Below are 27,212 nucleotides of genomic sequence, written 5' to 3'. Positions count from 1 at the left end.
TATAAAACACAATTTCTGGAGCTATCTCTTGTTTACAACTATGTGACTGTTTCAGGCTGAAACAGATTGGTTTAGACCTGCTAGGGGAATTTAAATGCAGGGTTCAGAAAACTCTCAGGGATAGTGGGCCAACCTCTTATTTTCTTTCCACACACTTACAGGTGCTGTGCTGGTAGCAACTCAGGATGAGCCAAGACATACTGTTTCTCACTGAGACAGGAAGCTATGAATTATCAGCAATATATCCACCTCCTTGTGAAGCAGGGACTTTTGTTGAATTCACTGCTCCACGGGAGCCAAGATGTTAACGCTCCTACCTACGCTGGGCAACATTCAAAGTCTCTGTGCTTCAAATTACTAATTCCCAGTTTATGCTAATCTGCTTGTACTCACCCTAAAAACCTCTTAGCAGTATCCCCAGTCAGGTAGCACATCTCAGCTGAGGCAGAACAAGAGCTGTGTCTCACATCCACGTTGTGCACTCACAGGATGATAGGCCTGGTTCCACCATGCCACCCAGGCGTGCTCTAGAGTGAGCTGCATGTGCTGTAATGTCAGCAAGGGTATTAGCGCAGGCTTGAGGCTTACTTCGCTATCCTTACAGACAGATCCTAAGCCTCCTAAAGAAGGGCTTAGATGGGAGTTTAGAAAGAGATCAGCAGTATTTAGTTCCTCAAAACCGCTACACAGCTGCTACTTCACACCGAAGACACTTTTGTTTCTCTAAGTTAAAGACCTCCGGGTCCCTAGAGTTCGGATGGGCAGAGGTCGACACCTACGTCCCGGCGAAGACGAAAGCCCCGTCATGGCCCAGGTCGCGGGTCCGCCCCTGACTGACGGCCGCAGGGAGCGCGACTGAGCAGCCGCGGCGCTTCTCACTGAGGCAGAGGGCCACCTCCCCACCCCCGACCGCGGCGGCCCAGAGGCACTGGCCGTCCCACTGTTCCAGGGGCAGCCCCACGCCGTCTCCCTGCGGGGGAACGCGGGAGGGGAGGCGCAGCACAGCGACCTCTCCCCGACGCCCGCTCAGAACTCCGGTGCTCAGACCAACCGCCGCAAGCTCCGCACGCGCACCCTACCACAACCACCTCGCCCCCTCTCGACGGGGTCACGTGCGCCAACTCGACCAATAGACGACAACGCTCTTCCCGCGGGCTCCCCCTACCCCCGCCCCCTCCACCGGCGGCAGGCGCCGCGCGGGCTCTCGCGGGAGCGGCGGGGCGGTATTTAAGGCCCCGGGAGAGGCTGATCTCCCTCTTTTCTCGCCGCCCGCCGCTGCGGTAAGGCTGCTGCAGCTGCTCTCACAAGGAGCCCCGGGCTCCTGATGGGCGGGGTGTGGGATTCGGGGGGGGATGGGGCGAGGCCGGGCCTACTCGGGTGTTCCCTTAACATCTTGCCCTCTCGGAGCCTGGCGGTGGTCCGAGGAGTCAACACAGGGGGATAGAGCACCTTTCCCTCACAGAAACCCAGTGCGGAGCCGTCCCCTCCGCCCTGTATCCTGTCGTGAGGCACATGCGGTCCCCCTCCCTTCTCTCTCCCCGGCCCCCCGCCCCTGCTCTGGGCTGATTTATCTCTCCCTTCCGCAGTGTGTGGCGTGGGCCGTACTCACCCCCACGGCGGCCGCCCGGCGGGGAGGATGGCGGCAGAAAGCGTCCCAAGGCACCGGCAAGGCCTTCCGATGCTTCGGAAGGGTTTGCCCGCTGGCCTGCCGCGCTCGGCCGCTCCCGGCTTGGGCAGAAGGCAAAGCAAGCTAGGCCTTGCCAGTGGGAAGTGTTGGGGATCTGGAGTCGTGCCTTTGAACGCCTATAGGTAAGGGGGCGCACCGGCCGCACCACATATCTCACAGCCTGAGGCTGGTTAGATTAAGGCTTTGGGTTTCAGAAACAGGGCTTTCAATCCTGGGATTTTGTACCACTTTAAGAAGAACGTATCTGAGGGTACTGGTATCACTGTGAGACCATCAGTGCCTAAATTTTTAAGATCTTTAGATCTTTCCTGTTCTTTCTAAATTTGAAATATACCTATGCCAGGTAGCTCCATGGTCTTCCAAATCTCCCTCCTTAAACTTTAGTCTAATAATGGCTGAAATGTTTCCCTAGCACTGTGGGAAAATAAAAAATACAAGTATTTGTACTTTCCTGTTCTTGCCTAAGTTATAGATGTTGAGCTGCACAGACCTTAAATCCAATTCAGTGCAGTGTTTTCTTTTTTGTAGGCTGCATCAAGAAAATTACAGTTAAAACCTGCAGTGTTTAGGGTATTGAGTGCTGTAGTCACTTAAGTTCAAATGGGCTTAACTTTTCAAACAAAAATTGCTGATTGCATAGGCCTTTGGGCCAGTCTTCTAGTATGTCTGTAACAGTGACTTTTGATGTCTCTTAGTTAAGCTCTGTGTGTAATTTGTTACAAAGTATATCTAAGTCAGCACAAGGTACTATTGAGTTGGCTGGTAAAAATCAGTCTGTTAAATCTAGAAATTTACAGCTTACTTGAGGGTAGTGTCAACACTATAAGCAATTTAGGTTTAATAAACTTGTTTTTTGTTAGTAGTGTATTTTAAAAGATGCTCTGTGTAGTTTAAATTGGCTGTTTAGAAAAGAATCTTTTCAACAGATTGAACCATTTACTACTTTTTGCTCTAGGTCTGATTTGATAATAAAATTGATGTAAATGACTTCTGCAGCTTTGTAGAATATGGCTTTAAGAAGGTCTTTGGTTACACATAGTTTATAATTAATAATCTTTGTCTTTTTTGTGCTGTTTAGGGGTCCCACTTAGCAACTTCATGTTTGAAATATTCTAGCCATGGATGATCACACCTGAATTAGAAGCAATGCTCAGGACTTCTTAGGAATGAATAGTAGTACCTTCTACTAGAAGGTAAGTGTGCTCTAGTGTAATGACAGTTGCAGATCATTTTAAATCTTGCTTTTTGATAACTTACAAATTTCAACTAAATTGTGCTATCTCTTGAGTAAATGCTAAGTTCAGATCATCTTAGTTAATAAGAGAAAACTGATGCTATAATTTATTCCCCTCTTATGCTTTGCCCTCTTAAGTCTGACAGTGTCTTAAGTGGCCAACACAGAGGGGTATAAAAGTTCTCTCTCAAACCCAAAGGTGAGGCTGAAACTCATTTTTGGATCATGCTGAGAGGAACATATTCATGAAACTAGTGAACTTAAGGAAGTTACCAGATTACTGCATTCAAAATAGCTTGTAGGTAGGCTTTGAACTGTCAGATTGTCATGTTACCTATTAATATCAGTTTCATGTAAATCTTATTTTTCTAGGTTTTTTCAAGTGTGTTGATACTTCATGAACCTATGGGATAAACATCTTGAGTGAAAAAGAATTCCTGATAAATTGATTGGTGTCCAGGTATGTAGTGGAAAAAGGATTATCAGATGTTAGTGGATGGATCTATATCTAAAGAAGTTTAAGTTTTTCCTTACCTGAAAACAAAGCGAAAAACCCACCAATAAAATTAGTATGGACTAATGGAAATTGTTAGAAATGTATATAGATTTAGCCAATCTAAACTGGAAGAAATCTGAGGAAAGCTTATAGGCATGATGGTTACTGGATCCATTTAATCTGGCTGGTCCTCTGAAATGGGCTAATGATATGGGAAAGGAAAATCCTGTCCTGTACAAATGGAGATGTTTGTATTGAGAAGTGGCTCTGACTTAAGGATTAGTGTCATGTAGCATGTTGATACATACTGACTGCAAATAAAATTTCTTTTACAGGGAGGAAACCAGCATGTGCAAGGGATTTGAACTGATACTAAACATCAGCTTATGAATTGATGAGCGGCTGATTTCTGAATTCATACTAGATGACTCCAGTTGTCACCTGTAATGTTTTGTCTTGAAAGTGGGATTGAGACAAGCAATGGCTAAAACGTCACATCTTCAAAGATCATGTTAAAACAGAAACCTCGCCATTTGTAGAAACTGAGGTTTCTTCACAAAAACTGCTGTAATTTATTTCTACATCTGTGTGGATTAACTGAAATAAAACATGAGAATGCTATCAGAAGTTCGTGTGTTCTGAAGATTTCTTTTCCAGGTACTTCCTGTATGAAGACTTTGTTTTATGCATGTGAACACTTACGTTGTCATGCAGAAACATTCTGTTGCCATCTGCAAACTTGAACTTAAAATTAACTTAACTAGCCCTCTTAATCTTTGTCTTTTATTCTGAATGCCTAGTCATGGTTTTCTGAAGTGGAAAAGTGAGATCAACTGGCCAGCTTCTAAGTTATTTCATTAGGCTCTATGTTATTCTCATGCTTTCCAGCTAGTCAAAAGATTCTCAAATGTGAATGAAGTACTATTACATCCTCAGCAAGAATCCCATTACCTGCTGTCCTGGTTTTGCCTGGGATTGAGTTAATTTTCTTCCTTGTAGTGGGTATAGTGCACTGTTCTGGATTGAGGATGAGAATAATTTCAAATAAACAAAAAGGAAAATGTTACTGTACATAAAGAACAACTAGTGTGAAGATCCTTGAAGAGCAAGATCAATATTGTTTAGTGATTGAAGGCTTGTATGTGCTTTTCAGTTGCTTAGGCCCAAGTAACTTACTCCTATGTGCATCCTATTACTAGCCAATGCTTAGAATGCACAAGCAAGAATACAAAATAGAAGTAGCTGCCAGGCACTGCACACCACCTACACAGGGAAGTGAGTTAGTGCGGATTAAGGACCAAACTCAAATACTTGGTCAGATTTAACCTCCACCTAACCAGGAAGTGTTTCTGTTTGTTATCTTTGGTTCAACATGTGCTAAATGGGGTGGGTAGTGATTATTTGTAGCCTGCTAGGCTTACCTAAGTGTTTCTCTGGGCTTGTGTCTTAATAAAAGATGAAAATAAATTTTAAGGGAATATGAAAGTAATTTTTCTTTATATTAAACCTGTCAACTTTCTAGTTCCTCTATGAGAAATAATCATTTTCATACAAGCCTTGTCAGTAATTTTATAGACTTCTGTTCTCTGCAGTCATACTTGAGATCGTCTATTCAGTTTTGCCTTATGTGAGTGTGGTTTCATGTCTTACCCATGCTGCCCTTTGCAGGTTTTCTAAATCTTCCCTCTTAGGTTCAATGCTAATTGATGGTATTCAGCATAGATTTCTAAATGCTCTCTCCTGTTTTCCTTGTTTACATTTGATAGCTTGGGATGATGTTTTCAGTGAGCTATCTGCCCTTCCAGATCTTTCTGAAGGGAGCAGAAGCTATCTTAGAATTATGGTTGGAGTTTTCCTTTCCAGATGCATTAGTCATGCAATATATGGTGTTAAATTCCATCTGTTGTTCTGTCCATGAGGATCTTGTCAGAATCAAGATCTTTTGGAGTCTGCAGCCATGGTTGGCTTTGAGTATTCTGCTTTTTTTTTTTCATGTCAATTGGTGTTGAAAAGAGTTTTGAAATCTTTTCACTTATGAAAACTGTTTTTCCTCTCCTTTCTGAATTAATGGCCTAAGATGCTAAAATTCTATGCTAAAATTCCCTTCTCTTTCATGGTAGCTATGCCCTTGAAGGACTTATCTGAAAACTTTTTGAAAATAGTGTGTTCCTTTGAGCCATGCTCTGTGCTTAGGTGCTGACTCATTCAGAGACTTGTTTGTTCACTTTTTTTGAGGCACTACAACTCTTGAACTTCATGCTGTGCAGTTGGTGATTAAAAAATACCATTAAATACTAATGACTTGGTCCTTAGTCACAAATTTGTTCTAAAATGTTTCAGGCAGGTCCTTGTTCATTCATCCCTAGTTTTTTTAAAAAAACTTTGGGAAAGTAATCTCTATCACAGACAAATCATTCATTTGGCTTTTGTAATGTAGCCTTCAAATTATCAAAGGCGCCTTTCATGCTTGTTTGTTTCTTGGGCTTGCAAACTTTTTTGCAGACTGCCTGCTTCTGATTAATTTGAAGAGATTTTAATACTATTTTATCATATTGCTCCTTAAGCATTTCTACTGCTTCAGTATGGTACAGATTTAAATTGGGTTGTTAATTTTTACTTTTCTCTGTTTTGGCATGGCTTGCATTTACTGAAAGGCACAGCTTCACTATGAAGTGCATTCACAGTTTGAAAGTGCTATCGTTTTTGTGTGTTTTGATTTGCCCAGGAGACTGATTAAAGCTTGTCTTTTAAGCAACATTTTATCTGTTTAGCTATACTGCACCCTTTTTAACTGGTACTTTTAATTAGTTTCATTGCTCATTGCTTTCCTCCTTTTTCCTTTCTTAAAGGGAGAAATTTGCTTTAAATTTCAAGAAGTTAAATATAAAAATGTTTTAGGATGTACTTCTTTCCATTGCTGACAGCTGAGGTTTTGTTTCCTATCAGTCTTCCTGTTGCAGAAGATAAGCTTTTTCATAGTAGTGGCTTACACACTTATGCTGTACACTTGGCAGTATGTTATACAAGTTTCCCAATAAAATTGTAGTCTTAGTGAAGTCCTAATTTGCTGTAGCTATTAATGAACCTACTCACGTGCCACTGAGTGATGATGTTGCATGTAAAGGCCTGTCTTTGCTGTTCTGTCCTTCTGAAACACCTGGTCAGAAAGGCTGATGAAAAGAGGGAATCCATTCTAAACATGATCTATTGTTCTGGTTTCACACAGCATAAATGGGTTCAGTTTACTGGTTTTAGTACATCTGGAGAGAGCAAGAATGAAAGAAAGTATACTTGAGATGCTATGGTGAATACTTAATGTTTCACCCACCTTGTTCTTTAGGTAACAAGGCAATGTTAAGGCACCGTTCTTTAAAAGTGGGAAGAGCTGTTCAGTAGAACTAGTTTAATACAAAATCAAAAAGTTTGTATTTTAAACTAAAGTAGTATCAAATTATATCATGTGTTTATAAGGCTTATGATTTTAAATTCGTCTATATGTGCTATTGCTCGGTTGGGGCCATTATTCTATGCTGAAGGCTCATTTTGAAGAAACTGGTTAGAAAGACAGGTCACTTGAGAATACACCATTCCATGACTTCTCATGAGTTGTTATAATAAGAAATCTCTTATCAATTAATTCTGACTTGTTTCTATTTTATCTTCAGGCTTTTTGGAATATAAAATGTCAGTTCAGTCATCGTTCACCCAATTAATTTTATGATGTAACATGTTAAAGCAGTGAAGCAAAACAAAGGGATTAACATTAGTCTAGGAATATGAAGTAAGTCTAAATCTGATATCTTCATTGTTGTAAATTTGCTCATTTACCCTGACCACCACCCTGTGGGACTGTATACTTGGGGCTGTGGAGTTCACTAAGAGCAAGCTGGTTTCTATGAATGCTGTCCTCTAAATGAAGTAATAACATTGCAATTTTCCCTTTTACTACTCATTGGAAAAGTGAAGACTAATGGAAGAAAAATAGCCAGGCTTGCTGGAGAATAGTCAAGGGCTAACTACTTGGCTTACACCATCACAGATTTGTATTACCTAGCCTTGTTACAGGCTAAATGACATTAAGCCAAACTGTCATTTTATAAATTTTTGTATGTATGGTTTGTACAACAGAGACTATATGAGAGTTTGGGGGGAAATAAGGGTGGAGGAAAGCTATAATATAGCTTTTAATCTGTGCATTTCTGTTTATTCTAGTTATTGATTGCAAATTTAGGAATGTTGCTTTGGCTTTTTATTGACTAAGTCTGCAAGACTGTTAAATTTCTTCAGCAAGGCAGAAGACTGTCAGGCAGAAGGGAGAATATTTTCATATCTATTTATTCCATGTTCTAGCAGACAGTGTATTTCCTACTTCACTTCCTTTCAGTAAGTTCTTACAACTGTTGAGACTCAATGATCACAGGAAGTGCAAATAAAAAAGCTGAAAAAATGAAATGTACTTCAGGAGTAACATGTGCTAACCCCTGGGCTGGTTTCTGTATTTTTTTTTTAATTGGGAACAGTTGTTGGGGGACCACCTTGAAAGTCTAGTACTCCCCAAGAGTTTTAGTTCTGAGGAGCTTGGCAACATCAGAATTTGTGTGACATCTTCTACTTAGTAACACTAATTTGTGATCTCCAGGGTTTGTACTGCTTTGTTTTTAAGAATCTAAAGTTTGTATGCGGGTATTAATTAATGTTGGAGTTAGGTGTATGACTCTTTGTGGCCGTACATTAATAAATCATACGTATTGATCTTCAGTGGGAAGCTTGGAGGCAATACACAAGTAATAACAGCTACTTGTTGTCCTAGCTATTCTTTTCAGTTGGTGGTTTGTTGCCTGCATCTTCCTTATTTTTCCTCATGCCTTCCCATAACATTACAGTCGTATCCAAGATTCTTAAGTTCATGCAAAGGGCAAAACAGCAGAAGGGTGAGAATATGGGCTGAATGCACTTGTACCTCGGAAATAATGAGTTCCCTGGACTGTCTTCTGTACAGAGGGCTACATGCACCAACATTGTCTTACGGGTCTGGCCAGACACAAAAATGCTTAATTTTCCCCACTGCTTTTTTTTAAAAAAAGAAACAATGAGTGTGCATCCAATGTATTCTAGTTTGGATCAATACAGGTAGACATTTCTTACAAAGCTATAGTTTGAGATAGAAAAATCCTCTTTTTATAGTCATTGGTACTCAGATTTATATAGAACGTGTTTTCTTAAAACTTTCTATGATTGAAAACTTTCTATTGATTTCAGATGCATGTTGGATTTTTCCATGCATCAATACTTCTGCTTATCTAAATAAAGGTGAAAGGTGCGTGACCTTCACTGATATTCATTGCTGCAAAGAGGATCTTTTCTGTTCAGTGGACTTTGATGTAAAGATCACACATTTCCTCACATGCTTTGATATTTAAGTTCTACAGCTTTGACTCCATAAATACTGAATGCTATAATACTGAAAACATTCATACTCTTTCAGATTTAAAAAAAAAAGTATAGAAGCTGACAACAATGACTTGCCATCTTCAGACTGAATTGTGTGTGTTTACTATAAGACACAAAGCTAATTTAATTCACAATACATTCTAATAAATGTACTTTAACTTAATGTACTTTATTAAAATAATGAGCAAGAATAATCAGAAATAGGAAGAGCAGTGTGCACAAAACCAGGGGATGAAAAAATGCTGGGAGTTCCTGCTTTTAGCACTGCCTGGGGTTGGAGACAATACTAGCTTGTCTAATGTGGTAGCAGGCGAGGTCCTTTTATTTCCTTCTTAATGGTATCTTGCACACCAAAGCAGAGGTGGTATGTGGCCTATGATTCAGAGTGTTTTTCAGACTTTCTCCCGATAAGTGAAGGGATTACGTGAAGGTAATTTGTATAATGGAATTTGTCTTAGATTTTATTAGTGTTCCTGTCATTGAGTTTTATTACAGATGACATAGGAAGATGAAATCTAAGCTTCTGTTTGGCTATATCATGATCTATGCCTTAAAAATAGAAAATTATCTCACACAGTTTGGAAAGTGAAAGAAAATAAATAGCAGCTCTATAGAAAAATTTCTCTGCAAGCTACTTGAAAGATTAACTGTTATGTTCTCAGGATTTTAGTAATGTATCCTATTAGGTTCATCACTTCATTTTTTTTCCTCTGAAGTGTAAACATAAAATACATACAACATACTTTATTGGTAAAGTAACTAGAAGAAAATAAACTAAGTAAAGCATACAGAAGGATGCAGTCTGTTTCCAGAAATAATGTGTTTTCTCCCACATGCCCAGACTCAAGATACTGATTTCGGATCCGGTATGGCACAAGCTTTTTAGAGTTGCTGGTATGCTGTGACACACCATGATTTTTTTTCCAGATACCCATGGGTTTCCTCAACTTCTGGTTTAGACCTTGCTGCTGCTGTTTCAATTTGCAGATAGGTTATGGCCTCGCTGTCCTCTGTTGTGTGGTATAAAAGAAAAACAAACAAATAAAAAGAAAGTATAAGAAAAAGAAATCAGTAGGGAAAAAAAAAATCTCTTCTGCTGTTCTACGTGAGATCTGGCATTTTCATCTAGACATACTCCTGATATCAAGAAAAGCTGAAAAGAGGGAAAAAAGGTATAATGTGTTTTCATAGTAACAGTAACGTAAAAATTATTAAAAAGCAACCCCAAGAACTATAAGATGACATTAAGTCCCTCCCAGATTCGAGCCATTGCTGCTTCTTGTACTGCACAATGAGTAAGTTTATTGGAACCGCGTATCAGCTGCAATCCTTTCAGTTGTCTGCTACTCCTTATTTGTATATAATTGATGGCAGGGCATGAATCATTTTTGGCCTTATGCAAAAAGATGCTGCCAGGTCAGTATTTTCGTGTAATTTTGTTGTAGGGAGAGCGCCCCAGGTTTGGGTACCTTAACTGTAGGTCATTTCTTCTTCCTAGTGTTGCAGATGTAATAGCAATGCAGTCTGATCCCCACCTGCGTGGTGTTAAGGCCGAGAAGTCTCACTGATTTCAGCCCATATGCCCTCTTGGTCTGAGCCAGGAAATGATGGTTCCAACTGCCGTGGCTCCTCTCCAGCATTGTTTTACTACATGTCTTAGTTAAAGGAAAGTAACTGTGCAAATAAGTAACAAGGTGACTTTTTTTTTTTTCACTGCTACTGGGGTGTTGTATGTTTTGGGTTTTTTCCCCCCAAACCTATGTTTTACTGCTGTATCTGTTTTAATTCCCAGTATTTCATCTGTTCCCACCTGACTGGGTACAAGACTTTGCAGTGTGTCGATTTACTGTGTGTCAGAGCAGAAGGAAGATCTCAAGGTACTTGTATAGGTTGGTCTTATTAAGCTCCACACCAGGTTCCTCAGATTGCCGCAGATTTCCAGGCTCCCTGGGCTGCAGTCTTCCTCTGTGGTAGCCATGGTTTTCACTTCTCATGGAGCTTCTTCCCTTTGACCAATTTATGAACACTCATTAGATTGATCATATTATTAGATTTTTGTTGCTCAGAAGCACTACGCAAAAAACCAAAATCTTAAACTGACAGGATATAGAGAAGCAACTGCTTTTAATAAATGCTATGGAATATGTATGTATGATTTGAAAGAATTACAAATTTAGACATGCTAAGCAAAACAAACACAAGCTTAAGATATGGAAAAATATTAGCTCTGCCTTGTTGCTATCTAACTGATTAATACTTACAATTTCAGACAGCTGATATTTAAAAATCACCCAAAAAATTATTTTTCTTTCTCAAATGCCTACAGGCAGCATATTTTAGAGGTGAGCAGGAAAAAAAAAATTACTGCTGTTGTCATAATGCCATAATGAAGTTAGCACCACCTGGCTTGTGCACTATATACAGTGCAGTCCATAATTTTTATAAACTCTTTCCTTGAACTATTTGCTCATTTTCTTTGGAAATGCTAGGAAAAATAGTGTGCGCCAGGAATTCACCATAAAACATTGAGAACTTGAGTATCCGTATTTATGCCATTAAAGAGGGGCTGATGGTTTTCCTTTTTGACTAGAATTATGACTATAATTGATCGCAGCTTCAGATATAAGATGCATGCTCTCCCTCTGTATTTGGGTATAGGGTCTGTATATGAAATAAAAGGGTAAAGAAAAATATAGTGAATATATACCCTCTTAAATATCCCATGTATCTCAAACTGCTTCACAACACTATGAGTCACAGTGCTGCTGTCACTTCAGAACAGTAAGCAGATACAGCAATTTTTATGTAGTTAGTAACGGCTCCCATGTAAGCCTTGGACAGAATTCGATTTATGAGGAGGAAAATATAGATAGGATGCTACCATTATTGAATGTTATTTTTGAGAAAATTGTTGCATTTTTTATTAAGTGGAGATGTCATTCCATGCAAACCGTAGCGTGATAGAAGAGCTGCTCTCTCAACTCTCTGGCTTGAGACCTATCAATTAGAATTTGAAAAGGCTGCTCAAAACCAGGTAGCTTTAAAACTTCCAAAAATGAGGTATGCGAACTTAGTTGGAAGTCACTATCAGTATGGTGGATGACGGGCATGCTAGAACAAACGTAGGGCAAGTCTACAGGCAGTTTCACCACAATTCAATGAAACCGTGCTTGTTTACCTCAGCAGAGAGTCAGCCCCCGCCCCGACTCCTCTCTACAAACCTCGGTTATCTTTCTGAGGTTGCTATTCGTAACCTAATGTCTAGAATGATGGGAGGCCCTGTCCTCAGCCTCGCCTCTTTGTTATCTGAGTAGCTCACCTCGCTGTTCCTGCCCCGTGCTGTGCTACCAGGTGCCCTAGCACAGTCTCAGGGTTTGGGGTTATATAAAGGTGGGTTATTTATACCATTTCTCACTAATCCTCATGCTGTTATAGCTGAACTCAGCTTTGATCTTGTTCAGCAGGGTGTCACAAGTTTCTAGTTTGACTCATACAGTTTCTCATGAACTACCTTTGGTTTTCTCCTTAAGAATAATAATCTTTATTCTTCTGTATAAGTGATCTGTCCTTCCATTGTGGTTTCTGCAGTTTAATTGTGAATTATTCCCATTTCACCACTTTTTGGCTTTATTCAGAGAAATTGTATTATTACTGAGTCTGTCTTAAGAAGGTTATTTAATATGTTCCTAATATTTTGTGTGTGTTTGTGTGATGTCAGAGAGAAAAAGTCCCTTGAAATTTGTAACTGGAATCTTTAAAGTAGTTACTGACTGTGATTCAAGTGCCTTTGTTTTCATTCTGTTAGACTTTTACATATATACGTTTTTATTGCCTTGAGATTTGAGTGCAAGCTGGACTGCTCGAGAGGGTCTTGTATAAAATTCAGTAGTGCAAAATGCTGTTGCCATTTTCTTGTAGAAAAATAAATTAGACACAAATATGTCGTGTATTGAAAAGGAGGTGGAGAGGAATTGTTTTTCCTTCCATGGAAATTATTTTCTGTTGTCAGATTTCAAAGCTCCAAGTAAGAATACCACATGGATCATCTGTTTGCTTATATTCCCAGCTGCCTTTCAGATCCACTCTGGCAGAATTTCTCATGCTAGATTCTATAAATTGCATGTTTTGAAGTAATTTAAAATAAGGATTTTTAGGGTAGGGTTTTTCAGAAGTGTTCAGAACTGGATTCTTTCCAGTCTTTCTGAAATTAGAGATTTACTGTTGATGTCAATAGAGCAAAACTTGGCCAGTGCTGAACAGTTTGAAAATCCCACTGCTGTTACTAAAAGCAAAATCATTGGTATTTCTTAATCTCTTCATGTGGCAGGGTGTGTTTGGTTCAGCCAAGTAATTTGGATTGGCCACACTGAAACTGTTGATAAAGTAATTCCATACGTATATCACGAAGCCAAGAAGAATAATGAATTTATTATCCTGTAGGCACTGAATGAAATATAAAACACACAGACGTAGTTGTAGACTGTCTTTCAAGAAGCCTTAGTTTGTGCCCTATGTGCCCCAACAGAGGCTTTGCACGATATAAACAGTCTTGCAAGTATGAACTATTTCAGTAGGCAGGAGCTTGATTTGAGGAAATTGGTTTTGTTACTCACGATGCAGTTCTTTTAAGAACCGGAGCTAGTCCTGTGTAATACTTAACTCCCTGCTTGAATTTTGTTTCCTAAAATATAGATCTAGAGGTAGAGTCACTGTTTACAGTTCAAAGTCATAGTCTGTAACACACTGCAGGGCCAACCCATAAATCAAAGCAATCACTGAAGTAAAGAGCTGTAGGAAAAGATGAGTTTCATACCGGCAATGGTATGGAAGACTTGATCTAGAATACAAGGTCAGTCTCAGATTGTTGTGTGTATGCTTTAGTGTCATTGTGCTGGCATCACTAGGGTAAAAGAAAATGCTATCTAAACAATATATGATGAACTGTAATTAAAAAGCAGATAGAACAGAGTTAAAATAGTGAAACAAATCTGCTTACAAAATGATAGCTTGAGGAGGCACCATGAGATGACTGAAAAAGAGAGGGAAAATAGCAATCACATACAAGGGTGTTGTAATTCCAATTTTATACTGAAACTGGAAAGCTACTGCAAATTTGATTTAAGTTTTTTGGTATGAACTGAAGAAAAGTGTAGATATGGTTGTGTGAATGCTTCTGAAGAATGCAAGCAGAAAGTGAAGATGCAGTGGTTTGTGTTTCACACATTGTTCATGAACCTTGAGAGCTGGGCTGGGTTGCTCTCGTTTGGAATAGTTCAATAACCACCCCAAACTGAATGCTGGGAAGTCTCCTAAAAACATGAACTGAGGGTAAAAAACCCAAATCCCCGTGCTAGAGAGATGGTAAATATAGTTTGTGACAATATAAGCTCAGTAGTCTGTTCCAACAACAAAGTATTGATGCATGGTAAATTACAAAATCAAAGTCATCAGGAGAATTAGTTGGTCATCAACACTTACCCAGAGCTGAGACAAAATTGCCAAGAACAGAACAAAATATAGACATCTTGTGAAACTCTGTATACCTAGTCCACATCAAAGCTAAACTAGTGTTTCTTCTTGTTTGACAGTTTATATATCACAACCAGAAGCATTTCACACACCTCTCTCATTTCTGGTCTATAATTTAGCAAGAGGTGGGATATCGGTTATTAGTGTCTGTAGATGGATAGTTTAGGAGTCTGAAATATACTTTGTTCACAATTGTAATCTACTAAAAAGATGCCTAAAACACAAGCCATATGATTAAGTAGATTACATAACAACTTGGTAATGTTGCTGTAAAAGCTCACTTATCTTTTTAACTTTGGAGAACTATTTCCCCAATAAATTGTATGCAGGCAGCTTCCAGAAAAGGAATTGTTCATTTAGGTAATTGCTGTTAATTCAGCTGAAAAAAACAACAGTAATATCACCTCTGCTTGTTAGAAAAGCAGTGCTCAAATTCAGTGAGAACAACTCTGAGTTTTCAAATGCAGTTGGTTTATTTGACTGCATGGTTTCTGTCCTCGTCTAACTAGAAACAGAACTGGTGGAGATCTCAGACTGTGGCTCTTTGCTTCTTGTTCTACAGCTCTGCCGAACGCGGTGCTGGGAGTTTTACCAGGTTTGCTTGCTGCTTTTGTTCCCAAGCTGTTAGGAGCAGATCTGCTCATGTAAACGTGCATACAGAAACGATCTGCACCAGAGATGGATGGCTGCCCAAGATGAACCAGAACAAAGATAGAGGACTCATCAAGACCATAGGTCCCAGCAGACCCGCAGGGCATTTTGCCTTCAGGAAAGAGTTCAGGAGCAAGGAGGAAGGTAATGGAAATGGATGAGGCGTCGTTACAATTTGCATACCCGTGAAAGTATGCTCTCAGACATTTGTAGGGCGAGAAGGGTACAGTTCCCTCACTCAGGAGTTCATTTTCTGTTCTCTCCCTGGAGCTGCAATTCTACAAATGAGCCTAAAGGGATGCGATCAGCGCAGTGTAAAAAAGTCCACTGTAATTTATATAGAATCAGTCCTTGTTGTGGTAGCAGAGAGGTACACAGTAAATAAGCCTATAGGGGACACAATAAAATTGCATTTATACTTCTTGCAGTATGCAAGTTAATTTGCTTAGACCTAATTTTGTGGGGGAGTTTGTGCCATTGAACTTGGATATATCCTAAGGGACCTCGTTCTCTGTAGTGTTGGGCATCCAGCAGCGCTGCAGGACATATAGCATTAATGATTTTATAACAATAATAATTTTGATCTTCTGCAACTGTTTTAAATAGCTGGAATTATGTGTAAAGCAATAGGAGCAAATACATCTCCTTATAATCATACTTCTATAAATAACTGATTTTACTGTGTTGAGAAAATGAGTTCCTTCTGGTGTTATCCATTACCTCATTGTAACTGTCACACAAAAGCCAAACACCTTGGCTGCCCAAGGACAAATGTGTCATTTTGTTTAAAGATGTTCTTGTGCCCCATTTATTCAGGGCATCTCAATTGTTAGATTCTCTGCGTACGGTAACAGAGCTGCTTTTTACCAAGTGATACAGCTTATAGCAGGTTTACCGTGATTCACAGCGACATGAAAGCAGCTTCCATAAGTCCCAGAAATGATAAAATTCTACTGAAGTGTCACATACAGGTTTTTGAAACCTAATGAACTGTAACAAAAAGGCTTTTTGTCTCCTGAAGGCAATGTTAGTGTATCAAATCCAGGATAGTTTGTATAATGCAGAGACCTTGCCTTGTTCAAGTTGCAACACTTAAATCACTGGTTGGCTTGAAAGGAGAAAAAGCTAAAACACAGCAAGCGGTAAAATGCTGGAGCATACTACTGAAAATCAAACCCACTGCAGTGTATCATCAACTAAGGGGAAAAAAACCCCAAATTATTCTAAATTACTATAAGATTTCTTTTTGAAACCTGGGTTTAATGTTTTCAGTTTCGAAAAATCTCAAATTTACACAAAGCAAGGCAACAAGGGAAGAAAATTTATCCAGAGGGTTGGACGAAGGTCTCCATGAGGCCGTGTAGGATCTGAACCCACCATTAAAAACAACTAAGGGTTAATAATCAGCACTGGAGTAATGTGGAGTTGGTAAGATGGGAGTGGAGAAAAGACTAGTGGCTTTCTCCTCTTTGCCTTTATTTTGTAACTCAAAAAACCTGATAGCTGAAACATTTGCTAAATAGTTGCTAGTAATAACCATATCAATCTCATTTTAGAGTTACTGCAGATTTATGTTACAGCCTGGAGCTTCTTTTATTACGGAGACAGGCAGCCCATGTGCTGTTTCATACACATTTAATCTCTCAGCATACTGGGAAAAAGCATATAGGTATGTTTTGTTCTCAGAATAATTTTTAAAGAGGTTTTGAAATCATTAGGCTATAATCTTTCACCACTGGTATTCAGGACTGTACTGGCCTACCCTCTCACTTTTATACTTTTCTATGTATACAACATTTAGCAAGGAACTGGAAAGAACACCACTGAGCATACTTTCTTGTTCCAGCATGAGGGCAGGGAACTTAATGCCACCATACTGTAACACTTAAGATTTTCAGCTGATACTGAAATGCTGACAGACAAAAGTAACCGATTGCAAGGTGTCAAAAAATCATACCTGCGAGGTCTTTTGTTACCAGAAAATAGGTCAATTTGTGCTATTTTTAAGGATGCTTGTGACCTTTCTGTTAATGATCTTATTGTCTTGGTAATATTCAAATTACATTTCTATTAAAAAAAATAATGCCCGGGTACATTTGCTGTTAGAACGCCTAGACGGAGGACAAAAACCTCACGGAATGCTTTATTGAATGAAACATGTCTGGTCCGCATTTGTGTTCCTGGTGATCGATCGTTCTGGCTCAGCAGCTCTGCCGGCCGCATACAAATTCAGGGTACCAGCGGCCCTTTTCAATGAGCATGCCACTTCAGTTACGCTGCCTAAACTTCTTGTACCTTTTCCACGTTGCTAATTTAAATTGTCAGTGCTTGTGAATGGTATCAGGTTGTCAGCACTAGAGAAAAGAACGGCTCCTTTTGTTCCCAGAACCAGTACAGTGTGAGCTTTCTCATCCGGCAGCACGTGATGACTGGGATGAAGAGGAGGGGTAAGTTGCCATCCTTCATCTAAAGCAAGAGCCACAAAAGATGACTGATTTTATATCTCAGCACTAGATTTAACAGAGGAGCTGCTGCCGAATCCTATCGATACCAGTTTAGGCTGGTAATCGCTCAACTTTTTGCCGGGAGAACAGTGCACAGTAACAAACCCCCTTCTAACACAGAGCAAAGATCAATACACGGTGTCCACTTTGCTTATTATATGTAGATAATTCTTGACCTCGTGCTCCCTAGAGGAGGTAGTAACACCACATGTATCTTCCTGTACTCATGTGCCATTTTATGAACTAAGCAATCCAATGTACATATTTATTGAAATATGGAAATTAATATATCCCACAGTACATCTGGAATACCTTATTCAACTGTTAAAGAGTAATTCATTTATACTTGAATCATCTTCACATTAATAATGTAATCAAGATCAGAGTGGCCAAACAAGTATGTTCTGAAGTTGTTGCTGTTAGAGCAAGTCCACAAAGCTGATATCAAGGTTTCCTTGTCTTTCTTAGAAACATTCTCTGAGTGAAAAAAAAACCCAAACCTATTTCTGTTTCTGATACGCCAACTAAAAAACGCTCTGTCCCAAAAGTGCCCCAAACAGCCAGGGGCACAGCCATAGTGCCCAGGAAGCGTGTGAAGTGGGTGTTTGCCAGCTTGGTGCTTTCAGCACACTGGACGTGCTGTTCCATCGGGGCTCTCTGGTGGTAGTGCTGAATACAGTCTGCTTGGATAAAAATCACATTGAGCACCAGTTTGAAGAAGGAGTGGTTTTGGCAGCTGCTGCTGAGATAATTAGTCTAATTTTAGTCTAAACCATTGCTTGTCCCAGTAAGGAAATGTGCTTCCTGCACCTCCTCACACGGATGAAGTTTGTCATGCAGCTCCTCCTTACCTGGCCAGTAACCTCCTCGGCACCCCCTCATCTCCCTTCCCAGAGCTATCTCTGGGGGTGTCTCCCCCGGTCCTGGCCTTTTGATGTGATACTTCACCTCCATCAACATCTTCTCCAGCTTATGCAAGGCTCCAGCAGACAAGTAGCAGACTGGGTTAAATTCTGTTTCCTCCAAAATCTTAATGTTTCATTCCCCTGCCAGGTCTTCTTCCTGCTACTCACCTTCGTCCCTCCTCTTCACCTCGTGAGACAGGGGAATCCATAATCCTGCTGCTCAAGGTACAGAACACTTTGGAAATAAGCAGTGCACTACAGACCCATACACATTTTTTAAAACCGTGTACCTATTGCACTTTCTACAAGCCGGTTGCAAATGGTTTCATTGTTTACCGATTCTGTTGTGTATTTTTTGCATCAGCTTGCTCAGCAAAGGAATGTTTCTATTTAAGTCTCTTGGCAAAGCGAAGCAAAAACCTGGCTTGCAAAATCACTTCTCTTCACATCAGAAAATGCTTTTTACTGTTATTTGTGGACTTTGGATCAGAAATCCTCTGCGTCGTATGAGTTCCCCAATGACTGCTGTGTAATTAGGCCCCGATGTTTCGGCAGAAGAATGCTCCCCAGCCCGCTGCCAGAGCTGCGCGCTCCCTGGTGCACCTGCACAAAGCTTCCTGATAAGCCCGCTCTAATCAGCACCTGAAGGAATGTGCTGTAGATCAGCAGCAAGTCACCAGTACAGTGGCTCCACTGTATCCCCAGTTAAGCTGTAACCAATATATAAACAGGGAAAAAAAAACCCAAAACTTTTTGTTTGTAACAAGCAGTGCATAGAGTTAGAGTGGCGTAGATTTGTATTTTGAAAAGAGCAAATTTCAGTGGCGTTCAAACACTTGGATTTGGTTCAGATCCTGTGACGGTGGAGAAAGTTCGCAAATCTAAATCCAGGCAATTTTACAATTATTAGATTTTTTTTCTCCATAACCTGCAATTCTTCTCATAGGTAAGACCAAACTAATAGTTTTCTCCTTTTTTAAGTATAGGAAACAATTAGAACCATTATTTCAAAAGTAATGTATTTTTTCCAGCACTTTCTTTTGAGTATGTGTTGTAAGTACTTGTCGTGTATTAACAAGTTATCAGCTAAGATCGAAGCGACATCCTGCTGAATTCTGCACATGCTTCTTGTGCTCAGGCAGTCTGCATTTTGCTAAGCTATTCAAGTAAAACATACTCCTAGGAGGAAAGAAGTACTTGTCTTACCCAAATACAGGTCCCTGCAGAATCACACAGATGAGTAGTTTGGCCAATACGATTCAGTGGGACTGAATCGCTATATCTGTACTATCTGTACTAACTGCTGCTCTTCACACCCCCTGTTGTACCATGGGTCTTCATCAGATGTTACAGGTGATAGACCAGCACCCAGAAGGGTAATTGGTATCCATGGCTCCCTTCATTTAGACAACTGGCTGATCAAGACAAATTTTCCTAGGAAGACCAGATCATTCCTTGAGGTTATTTTTCTCAGACATCCCACATACATACTTCTAGCTGAACAGGTATCAAGAAATCAGAACAGAGGAAGAGCCAGAATGGGCCGCTGAGTGATGTCACAGGTGACGGATGGTGTGGCTCTGTTAGCAGGTTGCGTGCGGTGTAACGCTCCTTTCTTTTATGCCCTGCAGCGCTAGAGAATATGCAGAAACAGACTGAAACATTGTCAAGGCAAAAACCTGTACATAGGCGCCTTTAAAAAATCACAGCCTATAAATTGCTTTTTGTCTCCTTCCGATGTCTTAAAATTAGGTAAGTTCTTACTGAACAGCTTTCATGTAACCTTTAGCTTCCGCTCCCCAAGGAGACAAACAACGGAGCACTGGGGCAGTGTCACTGTGAACAGATCGTATCTCCCGGTGACTTGAAGAGCTTTCCTGACTAAAGATGTTTTCCTGACTCAAGTCCAGACCTGTGATACTGCAGCCCCTTTTGCAGCCACTTTTACTGTGATATCTGAGTGGGTTTGGAGTCTCGAATGTATTTATCTCCTCTGTGACAGAGCGAGGCTGCACACAATTTGCCCAGTTATACAGAAGAGCTGTGGCAGTGAGGGAGTCAGACAAAAATCTCAGAAATCACAGACTATCAAAACATTCCTCATCTTGTCAATGTTTTACTAATGGAGTGGATGCATTTTTTCCTTTTTTTTTTGTTTTGCTTACATTCCCAGGTGTCTTGGTCTACCACACTTTCTTTGACAATGTGTAGACTTAAAATCACAGCTCGAGATAAATCCCTGACCATTTTTAGTTTGCTTGTTGCTAGTACTGAAGTATCATTTGATGTGTTTTGCAATGATTTAATTGTTGTCCTTTCACACAAGGTGAAGGAAGACAACAGAACATGTTGTTTTCAGAATGTTATTCCCAAGATTTCGCAAGAGCCAGCCTCTGACCCAGGCTGCATCTCCACCTTGGCAGGATGCATTCTTGCATGGCAGAACCTATAAAGGAGTCCCACTGTGACATGATCTCGAGGTCACCACCGCTGTGGTCTCAGAACATCCAGCTCTGGATAAATTATAGCCTCACAAACCTTTCATCTGACATATACATCACTGCCGCAACAATGGGTTCACAGTGATACTAGCAGTGGAGGAGATGGCCATAAATGTGACATAGGGTGTGTGCTGCACGCCCTTAATGGTGGCACCAGTTCCCACCAGGGACGCTGGTGAGAGTCCTAGGGTTATTTTAACAAGGTTAATGAGGGAAGGGAGACTCCAGCATTGCAACTGAATTTCAGAGTAACCCCTATCAGATTACTCATAGTTCTTCTCTTACTGGGAGCGTGGGGGTGTAACTGAAGTGTTTCTCAAGACCAAGTATGTCCTACTGCATTATTCATAGGTACAAACTGGTTTACTTTAGCCTGAAAGACATGTAGGAGGAAAACTCGGTTCAGTTTGTTCATGGCATGAGACTACCTTAATTTCTAATGCAGGCAGCGTGGCTGCTGAGTTAGTGGTAAAACTCCACGTGTGGTTCGCAGGATGTGCGCTCCTGCCAAGTCACCCACACGGGTGTCAGCAGGGCGATGCTTGTGTGCTCTTCATTTCTGAAAGAGGTGAAATAACAAAAAAAACCCCAAAAAAACAACAAACCCAAGCCTTTAAGTAAGGGCCTGTCTTTAAGGACACAGTGGGACAGGGGAGACTTAGGTACCAATGATTTTAATATCTGATATGTGAGCACTTTGAGTTTTCTCTCTTTAAGAAGTATTTATAGTGCACATCCTGGTAAAATCCTGCTTCCCTCAGTTTTAAAGACTTGCTGTCTTTCTGAGAAACTCAGAGACGGGAAATGCAAGCGCAGATCCAGCTGAGAGCTCTGGCTGATTTGTGTCCAGCCCTCAGATGAGGTCCATTTACAGACCACTACTGCAGCTTGCTTTATTCGAGTCCTCTCTGGAAGATGGTCCCTGGTAAAGGGGATATAAAAGAGCAGGTAGACACAAAGCCAATTTGAAAGTGGAAAAGCTCTGGAAAGATGCTTATACAGGACAGCATCCTTGGATGTCCATCTTCAAAGTGTAATATTTATTCTTTTAAAAATAAGTGCTTTTTAAATGAAATGGAAATTTTTCATACCTATTTTTATTTTGCTCAGAGTTTAAATATTAGACAAAGTTGGACTACATATTACCCTTAAACAATGAAGCCCCTGCAAATATCTCTTTATATTATGTACTGTTACCCAAGGACTCGGTGATGTGGCAGTCAATAGATGCACATATCTATATCCACTTTCCCTGTAGTTAAATAAACTTTTAAAGCAAATGCTCCATTAGCTCCTGACCATCAATCTTAACGTAATAATGGGTCTGTTTAAAGCCAGATAGGCTTTTCCCCCCTATTCTATTAAAATATTTACATTGTAATAACTCAGTAGGGTTTTTTTCTAAATGGAAGGTCTGTAAGTGGGTGAAAGTATTTTAAAGCAGGGTGAGACTGAAGGGACGTGACATGTTATTGAATTAAGGGCCTTAGAAGGTGAGGGCTGTGCAGTCATAAATTCCAGGAATGCGGATGTGACTCTCTGAATGTGTATATGAAGTTGACAGAGTTTGACAGCTACCATCTGTGAACAATAATGTATGGAGAAGCAGGGCTACATGATGCAGGCTGGAATGTACCTATCAGGCTCTGAGGACTATAACAATTTACTACTCATTATCAGCGACCGTGGTCATGATTAGCTGCAGGGGTTGGAATGAAACTTGGAAATTATGAGAACAAAGTTCCCCTTGTTAAAGCAGAGTAATTAGTTTAATACATACAAGGAGAAAACAGGCAGGAGACTTCCCCCTCCCCCCTTTTATTAAGTGTTTACCATCCAGATCCTGCTCAGAAACACTAAAAAACTGCACAGCGAAAATGGATAGACTGTTACTTCTTTCTGCATCACTTGAAATATGAGAAAATGGCTGGTTTGTATTCATGCCCTTACTATTCCAGGGCTTTGCTTGATGCTACAATCTTTGCAGCAGAGAATGGCAGAGACGTAATTATGTGATAACTGTGTTTATGCTACATTTGTTGATCAAAGCTGATTTCCTGTGGTCTGTACTTTTCCGTGTTCCATCAGAGCACAGCATTTTGGCCAAAATATACCTTTGAGCCATTGCACCTGGTAAGGAAAATCTCTATTTCAAAAAAAGGGGTCTTTGCCGTTTTCTCAGTAGTGCCTATTACAAACAAATCTGTGTTTTCCCACACATTTATACTTTTTCTTGGTAAAAACCATCATGTACAGCGCAGCTGGAGCCACAGAGAAATACTGTGAATTCTCATTTAAGGTTGCTCAAGTCCACTGTCTGTCAAGACCGAGAGCCAGCTTATTGCTTAGTGTAAACTGGCATCGGTCAGTCCTACTAGAAATCATGTTTATACAAGCTGAGAATCTGTCCCAGAAAATCAAGGAAATTATCAGATAAGAAACAGAAAACATACCATCTCCATAATGCATATCCCAATGCCCACAATAATATACTCCCATTCTTCTCCTGCAAGCTTTTGCTTTCCTTCCTTACAAAAATGACATCAATCCCAGTCTACACGCATTAGTCAATAGCGAACTCCGACAGCAGTTTTAGCTCCCACAACAAGGTGCCCAGATTTCTACGAAGGGCATTTGACTTTGAAAAATATCCAGGAAAAACAACACATAGAAAGAGAGAATCAGCAGGAAGTCTATTGAGCAAGAAAGATACCATCCATCCTCTTCTAATTGAAAGAGAAAGGTTAAGGTTGGTTTAAAAAGAATGTGTGAGCAGACAAGAAAAGTATAGTAAGCAGTTCCTGTGATAGATGGTTTAAATTTAGTTGTTCCTGCCTGGGCTGGGGGTGGTGCAGTTGAACTATATGGCTTTGTTGGGTCCCTTTTGCTGCTGTTGTAACAGGAAAAGATGAGAATATTTCTCAGTTGAACGTTTGCATGTTGTTTCATTATCTGCTTCAGAAAAACCTACACTAGTGAGGTTATAAGTCGAAAGCTATTACTTTAGATGCGTTGCATCCATGTCAAGTGACTTAGGCTTACATGACCGTCACAGTCATGGATAAACCAACCTGCCCCGAGTTTGGGGTTGGCACATTTCTAGTACCCAGGTTAGCCTGGTATGTTTTTTGGCCACTGAGATGACTGCAGGCTAAACATGCCATTGCAATGGCAAACAGCTGGAACAAGCAGGATAAGGTAAGCCTCTTTTCTCTTGTGTTCCTCAACTTGATTGGAAACTTGGCTTACACCACTCAATGGATATGGGGCCTGACTAGCAGATCCAGATCTTTTTCATGATCAGATCATTTTCAACTAAACAAAGTGGAAAGAAATAATTTTAACATTTCCTTCAATTTTATTTTTTTTTTTAATTTTTCATTGGACAAACTGTATCTCAGAAATGGAAGAAAGATGTGTAATTTAGATTTTTGATGGAAACAGTTTATTTTTCGGTGGAGAAAAAAAATTCCAACTAGCTCTAATCAGCAGAGTAGAAAAGTGCAGTTCCTAAAGAGAATTAATATGCAGGTGACTGGTGTTGGTGTGCAGAGGGGCAAGGAGTGTAATTCAGTGTTGCAGTAAGTTATGTTAACAGTGATAAACTTGGGTTAGATCTTGTATAATTGGCAGGTAAGTGATAGCCACTGGACTAGCAAAGCATGGACACAGCAAGCTGCAGCTTCTGGGGCTACTGATGTGCCATTTCGTACCTTGTTTTCTTGTTCAGAGCCTGTTCAGGAGCTTCTTAACCAACATCAGTGGTGTTCACCTCACTCCTCCCCTCATACTAGGCTCCCCTATTGCTTTGCCCTATTTGTACAGCATCTGCCACAGAGCAAGTAATAGTTTTAATGTTGATTGTTTAAAAATAAATTAAACAATAGGTAGGAGATATTAACAGGACCTTCTGGTCACTCCTTACTAGGCTGGATTTGAGATAGTCTAAAGACAAAGAGTTTCACTGACCATTTCTGGTCTTCTTGTATCCAGTCATTCCTCAAATGGTTTGATCTTCAGACATCACCCACAGAGACACCACATATCCAATAATAAGTACTAGTCAGGGACCTAGACGGGTCTTGGAGTTCAGAAAACTGTCCTCCCCGCAGAGCTTCCTCTGTTATCAGTCCTGTTCTCTTGGTATCACATTTAAAATGGACGTGATATGCAAAAAGAACCTTCTGCTGACTGTCTGTGATACCGTTTGATGTCGCATGCAATCAGATTTGTTCCTAGCCAGTTCAGATTTCAGCTGGGTGAGAGGGAGCTCCATTAATTAGGCATCGTTATCATTTGCGTCTGCTGCCTGTAAGACAGAAAACATGCCTACACAACACGAGATGGACTGACACAGGCTGGAGCACAAACGAGCAACCCAAATATAAACCACCCTGAGGCTCTGTACGGATGTTACAGACACATGCTGGTGTGGAAAGCCCTTTCTACCTGCTATGTTTCTGCTGCTATTGCTATCTGTAATAGCAAGATAAAAGCTTCTTGAGGTTTACCACGCTATTTTCTGTCCTTTGTTTTGCTGTGTAGACATTTCCAAAGGCATTAAAGCCTTTGAGACTATAGCAGCAAAAAGAGAACCATTTTCTAAGCCTGCCTGTCTAATGCAGGTAATCTACTGCATTCCTTCAAAGCAGTAAAGAAAATAGCAATGGGACTGAAATTGCCTGTAATTTTCCTCCTAGCATCTTGTAACTGAAGTATTACTATGTTATTTTACCTCTCTCTTTTATGCAGGGGCAGTTTCTGAGGCTTTGGGATCACATTTCTCTAAAAAAGTCTGTCTTTATATGCATTAAAACTTCAGCATTACATCAAAGTTGGTAGAGCAGCTACCAAACACTTTAATATTGTTACAAGCGTTTCTTATCTTTACCCGTGTTTGTTCGTCTTCCCATCCCAACAAGCCAGCAGGGTAGTGGGACTGGCACTCTGACCTCATTCCCTACTTTTGTTGCTTGCTCATTTTAAAATCTGCCATCAGCCAGGAATTTGTCTTACAAGTTCCCCCAGCTCCTAGCTCGCTTTTGCATTCAAGCTGTCTTGTAGCGATTAACCAACTTATAAACACAGTAGGAATTACTACCAATAATACGTCTAACCTAAAAAAGATGGTAATCTCAAAGGGTTTTGTGGCTCCTTCATGCCCCACAAGTTCAACCCCAACAGCTTCCAGGGTTAACACATGAATTTCTGTTATGTGGTTTTGAGACATTGTTGGGTTGTTGGGATTTTTCACCTGCTTTATCGTTTTTGATTAAGCAGTAAGTTTCTGAAAATATTTTCAAAACGCGAAACATTGGTCCAGCTCAGCGACTAAGTGACAGAACTTTCATTGATTTTCACTATTCCATGCTTTTCTTTGCCTCTGTATTCCCATGAAACTAAGCTGGGATCTCAAAGGACAAAAGGTCAGTTCTAAAAGATCAGCTGCCTTATTGTTGCCTGCCCTTGCAAAATGTTTACTTTTAGTTTTACTGGAGTGTAATCTTCCTTTCCACTGAACACGGCTTTTTAAAGCATTTTTATTTCCGTTCAAGATCTGGTATAAAACTTAATCTTTGTGCAGGGTTCTAATATGCTGAGTATGCACTGATGCTTGGAAAGAAGTACAAACACCTTTTATTCTGTAAGTTTTATCCTGTTTAACTGAATGATTTTTAAGATGGCATTTTAAGATGGTTTCAGGTACAAGGCAGACTTTAGGGTACGAGTGTCATGGTTCCTATAGGGTTCATGTCTAGTGACATCCCTGGGTACCCAGAAAACGGATTCAAGAGAAAACCTAATGCTGTCCTTTTAATGAGAAGTCCAATAACAAATAACAAAGCGTCAGCCTACAAATATGGGCTGGAACAGCATTAAACATCAGTGGCAGGCAGGCCAGCATTAGCAGCAAGCCTGGGGTGCAGGACACACGCGGGCATGATGTCCTGTCCCCATATCCTGGCTACTGGCTCCCTGCTTATCAATTAAGAGGTAATTGAGCTTGACCTTCACACTCTCTCTGAACATTTCAGAGGTCTGGATCACTGTCAGTCTCTGTCCCCTGCTGTTCTGAAAAGCAGAGCCAGCAGGAGGGAGAAAACGAACGCCACGAAATGCATGCACTTGTCCATGACCTCAACAAATCCCACCCCCACCCCCCTGCAAAGCTGGTTATTGTCAGGCTGCCCCACCGCTGAGTCAGCAATTTTTGCACCCCAGTTTAGAAGACTGCAGACCTTACCTGTGACTGT

General features: G+C 40.4%; 1 long non-coding RNA gene and 1 other non-coding gene across 2 annotated transcripts; both read left to right on the top strand.

Annotated features, from left to right (window-relative positions):
* Positions 1–1,282: 1,282 nt before the first annotated feature.
* On the top strand, positions 1,283–4,044 carry LOC142601758 (uncharacterized). Its single transcript, XR_012835362.1, has 4 exons — positions 1,283–1,809; positions 2,766–2,886; positions 3,305–3,381; positions 3,753–4,044. It is a non-coding gene; the product is annotated as an uncharacterized LOC142601758 (long non-coding RNA).
* On the top strand, positions 3,047–3,164 carry LOC142601847 (small nucleolar RNA SNORA26). Its single transcript, XR_012835456.1, has one exon. It is a non-coding gene; the product is annotated as a small nucleolar RNA SNORA26 (small nucleolar RNA).
* Positions 4,045–27,212: the final 23,168 nt, after the last annotated feature.

Source organism: Balearica regulorum, chromosome 4, assembly GCF_011004875.1.
Source record: "Balearica regulorum gibbericeps isolate bBalReg1 chromosome 4, bBalReg1.pri, whole genome shotgun sequence".
Taxonomy (NCBI): Eukaryota; Metazoa; Chordata; class Aves; order Gruiformes; family Gruidae; genus Balearica; species Balearica regulorum.
This window is presented reverse-complemented; position numbering and strand designations above follow the sequence as displayed.